Here is a 9,072-nt window from a genome sequence, read left to right as displayed (position 1 = left end):
TGCGTTCAATAAATAGACTTAATTACTGCCGGTTTTACCCTCGAGTGATTCGAGATATACGTAGCCGTGAGTCAATCATATTACAGTAAGACACGCAGGAAGTGTTTAAAGAATGTTTAATTTCCGGGTTTCTTAATGTAGAGTGAGTGTGTTTTAATTTCACGCCGCTTTCAGCAATATTCCAACAATATCACGGCAGGAGCCCCTTAACTTCAGACACTACGCCCATGTAGGGAATCGAACCCGTATATTCAGCATGAAGAGCGAACGCCTTGACCACTAGGGTTTCCCACCACGCCGTGTATGTAGATCACCCATGGGTTCAACACAATTACATGTAGTACGTGAGTAGGTTTAATGTCGCTGTCAATCGTAGTCTATTTATATCACAACGAGGCACATCGTCACGCGCATATCTTGATGGTATAGAGAGGACACTGGACTGGGACGTTTACGGGGCGGCGTGGTAGCTTAGTGGTTAAAGCGTATCAATTACAATGTCACGCCGGTCTCGGTTCGATTCCCCACATGTGAACAATGTGTGAAGCCCATTCTGGTGTTTCCGCTATGATGCTGAATAGTACTAAAAGCGGTGTAAAACCATACTCACTCACTCACTCACTCACTTGGACGACTGTGCCACCCGTATCCATTACAATGTCGACTCGTGATGATCCCGGTTAGAATTGGTCTTCAGTAACTCATTCTTGCCGTAAGAGGCGATCAGATGGCCTGTTTCGCTGACCTAGTTGCCGCATGTCATATCCCACTTGGGTAGATCGATGCTCACGATGTTGATCACTGGATTGTCTGGTCCAGACTCAATTATTTACTGACCGCCGCCATATAGTTGGAATATCTAGAAATTAGTTGCAGCAGATTAGCATCAACTGGTACATCGATAAGGTGATCATTATCTGGCTGTTAGCGTGACTGTTTACAGACCGTCAGATCTGTATAGTCATATGTGTTTAACTTGCGGCCATGTTTTCTCTGAATACGAATATTAATTAGATCAAATACTGACTGTGAAGTAGTTTACCACCGTTAAGCAGTTTTGGTTGTCACCGTCAGTGCTTGACTGGGAAGGGTGTGTCCTCGCGCACAGCTCGCAAAATGGTGAAAGCAAAGGCATTGTGATCCAAACAGACGATCATACCCTAGTATGCTGGAGTCCACATATAGCACTTGCTCCCCAAAATATGTCAACCGCTATGAGCTGCATGCTCACGTACTGGAAAGTCATTAAATACATTCAGGTAACATTTCAAAATTGTTTTATTTGCACTACAGTTTTCGGAACGTATTTACAAGTACTAAGAGTAAACTGTTCTAGACAGGGCAAGAGCTTTAAGAACATATACGATGGCAGGTAATTGGCATGCATCACATCAGTGCTATCTATAACATGAACCAAACGGTCACACCTCGGCTTTGAGGAAGCAAGTGACCACTTGTGATGTAAAGGATCGTACAAGACCAAGGGGACCGAGGAGTGAGTGAGTAAGTTTAGTTTTATGCCGCACTCAGCAATATTCCAGCCATATTGCGGCGGTCTGTAAATAATCGAGTCTGGACCAGACAATCCAGTGACCAACAACATGAGCATCGATCTGCGCAGTTGGGAACCGATGACGTGTCAACCTAGTCAGCGAGCTCGACCACCCGACCCCGTTAGTCGCCTCTTACGACAAGCTGAGTCGCCTTTTATGGCAAGCATGGGTTGCTGAAGGCCTATTCTACCCCGGGACCTTCACGGGTCAGGGGACCGAGGAAGATGATCGGCCGTGATGTCCGATTCCAAATTAGTCTGGCAAGACTCAACTTCAGGTGACTTATGCCGAAGAAACGCCACTCAAAGAAGAAATTGCAAATGTTTCTGGCAAGAAATACTTCAGCATAATCTCCTTTGCGTAATAGTGGTATAGGAAAATTAATTGCATCGCGAGATGACAGGACGCATGCAACAAAACCTCGAGATAGATTTGACTTTGTGACTATACATGTATATAGTTACTGACGAATAGGACTCGTGTGGAGAGAATGTGTGTCAGTCTCGCTGACTTGGTTGACACGTGTCTCGACTGCATCGATCGATATCCATGCTGTCACTCAGTGGATTGTCTGGTCCAGATTCAACTATAACGGGCCGCCGTCATACAAATACACTTGGAATATTGATAACACAATAAACAAGAAGCAAGAGAAATCCAAATATCGCGTTTTCAAAGTTTCTATTGATACTTCGACTAGTGAAATGAAATAATGTATTACACCAACACACTATGCATTTCTCTACTCTGAAATAAATAACGGTGACATGGTGAAAGCCTCCGCCCGGAGAGCGGAAGGTCGCCGGTTCGATCCCAGCCGCGCCATGATCAAAGACGTTACAACATGGTACTGGTTGTTCTGTGCCTGGCGTTAATGTTACAACAAGGACAGGTCGTCTCAGAGTCAGTAAAATGTGTCTGAGTGGGGTATTTTATGCTGAACTGTGGCATGGTAGCGAGGTAGCACTATAAAACCAGCTTAAGCCTGGGGTAATGCAAGCAGTAACACACACACACACACACACACACACACACACACACACACACACACACACACTCAAGCACGTCGTCATATGAGCGAAAGGACGACGTTAACCCCTTTGTTTCCAGTCTCCTCTGACGGACACTTCCTGAGGCTGTTGAGGAATTGGGCTAAAAGTGATTTCTCAGAGATGACGTTGCACTTTTTGAACATGTGTGTAAGCGTATAGCCAGCCACACGTGTCTATATTCACAGTACAGTTGACACAGGTCATCACAAAGCTTATGTGAGTAATGGAGTGTTTCACCACGCTCGCAGCACACCAGTCATCGAAATGACACTGACAGCAAGGGTAAGGTTCAGGCTCGTGGGCCGACGCGCCCAGGTGGGACAAAGAACCCAAGCATTTAATCTGTTGACTTGCTCCCAGTTTGTCTCTTATTTATTTACAATTCAGCCCAGCCCTATTTCTAGGGGAAAACGTAGATAGCATATCTCCCTTCTCACACTTGCTCCTTTAGATTCACGAAAACAGATCCCACAAATATTACACGTTTTCAGGTACCAAGTGTTTCCCTAGGTTTGTTCCTTACGCTGTATGGACCGGTGACGCCCAAGGTTCCAGTTTACAAAGGCCCTCAACTCGGATGGCAAGGTTTGGTGAAAACTGGCCTTTTTTCCTCTTTGGGGTTGGATGGGGATGGAAAGTAAGGGGGTGGGGCAGATATAAACTTATGCCTAAAGTGTGTGGATGTGTGTGGATGTGTGTGTTCATTGGTTTCCACTTGACATGAGAGGAAGCAGGGGACACTTTGTAAGTGCTTCTCTGTAAAAATCATCGTCGGCGATTGTGTACCCTCATGCCCCCTCCCGTTCTGTGGTGACTTTGCAATGACTTAAATACGACAGGTCAATTTGCATATCACATGACATGACTCGATCTCTCTTTTTGTTATTATTATTTACACCACACTGTCAAGTAGCTGTAATAACGAACAGCAGCCTCCACATACAGTTTACACACTCATTTTCTGGGTTACAGGTTCGATACCTCTCTGTATTATTTTACCCACAAAGATCCGGGTTAGAATTTGTCTTCAGTAACTCATGCTTGTCTCCACGCGTGAAGATCCGGGTTGGAATGTGTCTTCAGTAACTCATGCCTGTCGCAAAAGGCGACTTACGGAATCGGGCGGTCAGGCTCGCTGACTTGGTTGACGCATGTCATCGGTTCTTCACTGCGCAGATCGATGCTCATGCTGTTGATCAGTGTAATGTCTGGACTAGACTCGATTGTTCACAGACCGCCACCACGCAGCTGGAGTGCTGAAGGGTGCGTCATAAAACTAAACTCACTCTTCTCTTACTATGCTTCTGTTGTAACATTGCATTAATGTTACCTTAAAGGGACTTTATCGTTGTGTAACGTGTTTTAGTCTCATGCACCATAAAGATCTGTGCATAAAACCTGGCCAGTATCGAACTGTTCGTCTAAAACAAATGACTCAGAATACAGTGATTATGTAGACAGATAAAAGTGAACGCGCAGATAGCTTGTATCCACATTGTAACGAATAACCAGCGATTTTTGAAAACAGATTGAGTTGTCCGTGGTTCGAGACGACGGATTGTCAGAGCTCAAGTACAACGCTGGTAGTGCTGCTCCTGGGGTAAAGAATTTATATTGCCATTTTACTGAGTTGTCTGGTTCGAGATAAGCAGTGTCAGTATCTGAATACAGCACTGACAGAGACGAGACAGCGAACTGATTTCATATCCATCTTCATACACATTGTATCCACTGAATATTGAGTTCGAGTTAACAACAACTGAGGCCAAAAAAAGGAACTACGTACCTGTTGCTTGGGCTTCGTGTTATGTCTATAAAAGAGAATAAAGTAAACCCGGAAATACTTTGGAAAGTGTTTTGATCATGACAAGTGTACTGTAATTTTTTTTTTAAATCAAATGCCTTCTTGACTTTTAAACTGAAATCAACGTCATTATGAATTCCAATAACGTCACATGCTTTCACATAAGACCTATAACACAGACCCTATAACCTTATCTCAAAGCCCCACGATACTGAAAGGTGGGGACATAAAACCATTATGCCCAGCGCGTCAACTCGTCACACGTGAATGGACATACCACAGCGTGTGTTGAGCCATGTACAGATCCATTCACGAGACAACAGTGCGTTGTGACACAGCACAACTCCCGCCATCCTCTGCGACTTGGAAAAGAGGCGTGGTCGTTGGACGAGGTGAACGCAGTCGTTGTTGACATCAGTTGAGAGAGACTTTGTGGAGATAACTGATCCCGAACACAGAACATACACATTCGCTGAAGGAACAAACCACTCAGGTGAGATTTGAAGCAAGTCCTTAACTATTCGATATAACACTCACTATCAACGGTGAGTTAATTATAGAATTATCAACCGACATCTAATAATGGAGTAAGTGGTTGAACAGGCAGCTGTCGTTTTACTAATGATCACAGTCAGTAACTGCAACACGCCGTTGTTCGATGATAACCCGATTAACCTGTCATCGTGATGTAATAATCTGATCATATAGTTGTTATTTACAGAGATATATCCCTTTTCTCTCACCCTACAGCGGACTTACACGGTGTTAAACATGATATTATATTTGGGGAGAGAGGTATCATAAACTTCTTTCGTGATCTTGAATCTGTCCTTGTAGTTAGTCTTATTTAAACTAGGTGGACGGAGCGAACGCCATGGCCTGTGAGCAAGCAGTGTTTTATTTACCTATGTAAACATACGTCTGTTGGTAAGAGTAAAATAAGGGGGACAGTACATCGTTAGCTGTACAGGCGCGGCGAATACGAGTGTATACCTATTGCCAAAGTCCAGTATAGACTTAGTCATGAAACTTAATTGCATCTAGCCCGGGGGTAGGAGTTCTCCGCAACCTGTAATTATGGCTAGCCCAGGTGCGGTAATCGGACCCTACTGTCCAGTATTACATATAGGGGTGGGGCCCCGCAGCGTGGGAAGAACCGTTGTGTCGCGACACCTTCACATTGCTCAATAAGTGATGCCACTCCTTTTCGGCACATATAGGTAGATTTAAGTGTTGTTGCTGAATTGGTTGTTATGCAGATATATTACTATCTGTCCCTGCCCATAGCCCTTACAATCGGGTTCTTTTAAAAACCACCGAATCGCTATTTACGATGACAAAAAAAATGTTTTTAGTGAATGGATATACTTCTACGCCGCTTTTAGCAATATTCCAGCAATGTTGACGCGAGGGACACCAGAACATTGTACTTGACTGGAGATTCGAACCTGACCTCCTGCTTGTGGCTTTAACCACAAGCAGATACACCCTTCACAATCCCACCGCCCCATACCTGTTTTATCTAGAAATCAGACAAGGCTGCATGTGTGCTAAACGAGTCTGCAAAAGGCGCCTATTTTCATGAGGGCGAAATCCACTGATTTGGTTTAACGATTGCCAATCTGCGTACACAGTTATGATCATAATTTGTTACAGAATAAGAATTTCATAAATGTCAGCGTATTGATACAGAACGAGTATGTAAACTGATACAGGCGTGGTGAAGGACGTGTAACTGTATGCCACAGGTAATTACATAAACTCTGCCATTGTCACCGTTCAACCAGTTGTAGCAAAAGCAGAGGTGTAGATGTCCCGGATGTTCATTTCAATCATTTTCATATTTTAGTAACAGGAAAATGGGTAGCTTAAATTGGTGGATGTTTGGTCGTGGTTTGGATAGATGGGTGGATTGGCTGGTCGGGTGCGACGCATTAGAAGGGTGCTTGGAGGGTGAACTGGATGGGCGGCTAGGGCGCATTAGAAGGGTGTATTGGATGGGTGGCTGGCGAGTGGAGTGGATGGGCGGTCGGGTCGTATTGAAAGGATGGTTGGAGGGTGGACTGGATGGACGGTGAAGGTGAATTACAAGAGTGGATTGAGTGGGTGGTTATGGGTGAATTAGTCGACATCGTGTCACTGACAATCCTAGTCGTAATCAGTATTTACAACTTGACATAATCAGCAGGTCATCTTACTCAAGTAACTCATTGCGATGTCGTCACCAGTCGCCTACAGCACATTGTACCTTCACGCCTACATGGACAGCTATAGCTACACCAGTCACTATGCTAAATTAATATGCATTAAGAAATGAAATATTATGTGCATGAAATTATGAAATGGATATTTCACTTGTGGTTAATAACGCTTCAGAATGAGACTAACTTAGGCCTGGTTCAATAAAACTATAGTTTTCAGAGTTAAATAAGAAGATCACTGAAGATTGAAGAATCACTTATGCGCACCACTCATGAGAGTATCAACTTAGTAATGTCAACTGAAGAAATAAAAATTCTTGTTTGAGTGAGTTTGGTTTTACGTCGCTGTTGGCAATATTCCAGCAATATCACGGCGGGGCACACCAGAAAAGGGCTTCACACATTGTGATCATGTGGGGAATCGATCAGTTCTTCGACGTGACGAGCGGACACTTTAACCACTAGGCCACCGTACCGTAATTAGTGCAATGCCTCTGGATGTCGGTGCAGATCAATCAGTCACGCCTTAGAGTAAGCTTAAACCTAACTCCGAGAATATATAATTTTTATTTTTCCCTTTGAAACGAAAAGGAGACCCAAAGTAGGCGAATACTTTGCATTACAAGGAGGACTAGTTGAAGAGAAAACAATAAACTATTGTTCAACCTCAAGGACAGTAAATGCAGACAGACAATAGAGAGAGTCGATGGCATATTTTCACACAGCGATCTTAAGATTAAGGTGATCGTAACTGATGAGCCTGGGATCGTGGTAGCGCTGAGATCGCCTTGTGGAACGGGTCCATCGTTTTTGTGCCATTACGCTTAAGTATGATTGATATCCGTATAGCACATGTATCCGAATGCGGGTGAGTGTATGCACAAGCATTACTGTATGTGTAACTCCATATATCGAGTGCTGTCACGAAATGGATATTTCATGACAGATTTTAACCGGGTTTTACATTAACTATGTTAACTGGTTGTAACATAGTCACAGACTGACTCAAGAGCACTCTGTTTTGATACGTATTTATTTAAAGATTATAGCGTTCGGACTAAATCACGTAACCGTTTCGTCTCGTCCCGGTAATCTCGACTACTTCATTTGCTGTAAATCTGTCAGTTGTGGCAATACAGTTTATATTATTGCATATACACTGTATAACCTATTCATGTGTTATGCCCTCGGTCATTTCTGCCATCACAACAATAAGGCCAAGACAATGCGATAGTCTCTTCATCTGTCTATTGTTATACCTTTGTCCATTGTTGTCTATATATGTATATTTACTTCTACATTGTTAAGCAGCCTAGTATTCAGCCCGTATATTTACAGTCGTTGCTCCTGTTTGATATCCTTGTCTCGCCATAGAGTCACCGCTCGACCTGTTTCTCCATTAACATTTGGATTTTGTGTATTGTACAACCAACTGAAGATGTTTGGACCCAACGGACTCTTCCTCTAAACGTATTCTTCCTCTAAATGCTGAGCTAGACTCCCCGTGGACATATATATATGCGTTGACAATGTCTTAGATTCTTTGAGAGGCTTATAGAAGATGGAGTATTAATTAATATGGATAACATCTTCTGTTTATATCTTAACTCTATCAATGACACGCTGAATAACTGGGAGACTTGTGCTACAATTGGTGACGTTGGGGTGCTGTGCTGATAGTCTTTGCTTGTCGTATAAAGCTGCACACAGCAATATTCCAGATCTATGGCGACGGTTTGTAAATATTGGATTCTGGACCGGATAATCCAGTGATCAGCAACATAACATCACGTACATAGCTGGAATACGGTGACATGCATCAGTTATGTCAGCAGGCCTGACTACCCAATCTCGTAGGTCGCATGCTGCGACCAGCATGGATTGCCAAAGAATTGCCACGATATAACTTTATATGTCTGCAAAAATAAACACATCCCTCTATTTGCATGCCTATAAGAATACACGCATTTTGTGATTTACTTGCTACATAAAGATTCCCGTGGTGTGCTTGACATAAAACGTGCATTTAACATAAACTCATATTTTATATCGTGAGATTGAGTAGGCACACACTATGTTAATTATAGCTTAAATATATATGGTCCGTAGTACATGTTGGAGATCACAATTATATACATACTAGTATATTGGGTTTATTGCATGCTAGTCAGTCACGACATATATTTCATGTAAGGCCCATGGGTTGCAAACGTTCATATTCAGACAGCACTGGGTTTTTGACCAACCTTTTAAGCATTATTTTAAAATATGTGTAAGCCCGGGGTCTTTTTATGATGGTAGCTACGCATACCATCGTTGCTTGTATAATGCAAAACTAAATTGCATGCAGTAAATAAAAATATCGCATAATCGCGTGGCTTCGTGCTTGATTTATATCATGAAATATGCATAAATACATATCGAAATCAGAAGGAAAATAATTATTCAAAGCACGATCGATC

At 42.9% G+C, this 9,072-nt stretch overlaps 1 protein-coding gene across 2 annotated transcripts in view; it reads left to right on the top strand.

Moving 5' to 3' along the window:
• The first annotated feature begins 4,716 nt into the window (after window positions 1–4,716).
• Window positions 4,717–9,072, top strand: part of LOC137290427 (putative ferric-chelate reductase 1) — a 31,032-nt gene continuing 26,676 nt past the window's right edge. For both annotated transcript variants that reach the window (XM_067821356.1, XM_067821355.1), the window contains exon 1: window positions 4,717–4,902. The gene's annotated coding sequence lies outside the window, so the exon portion shown is untranslated. The remainder of the gene's footprint in view (window positions 4,903–9,072) is intronic.

The sequence above is a fragment of the Haliotis asinina genome, chromosome 7, assembly GCF_037392515.1.
Source record: "Haliotis asinina isolate JCU_RB_2024 chromosome 7, JCU_Hal_asi_v2, whole genome shotgun sequence".
Taxonomy (NCBI): domain Eukaryota; kingdom Metazoa; phylum Mollusca; class Gastropoda; order Lepetellida; family Haliotidae; genus Haliotis; species Haliotis asinina.
This window is presented reverse-complemented; position numbering and strand designations above follow the sequence as displayed.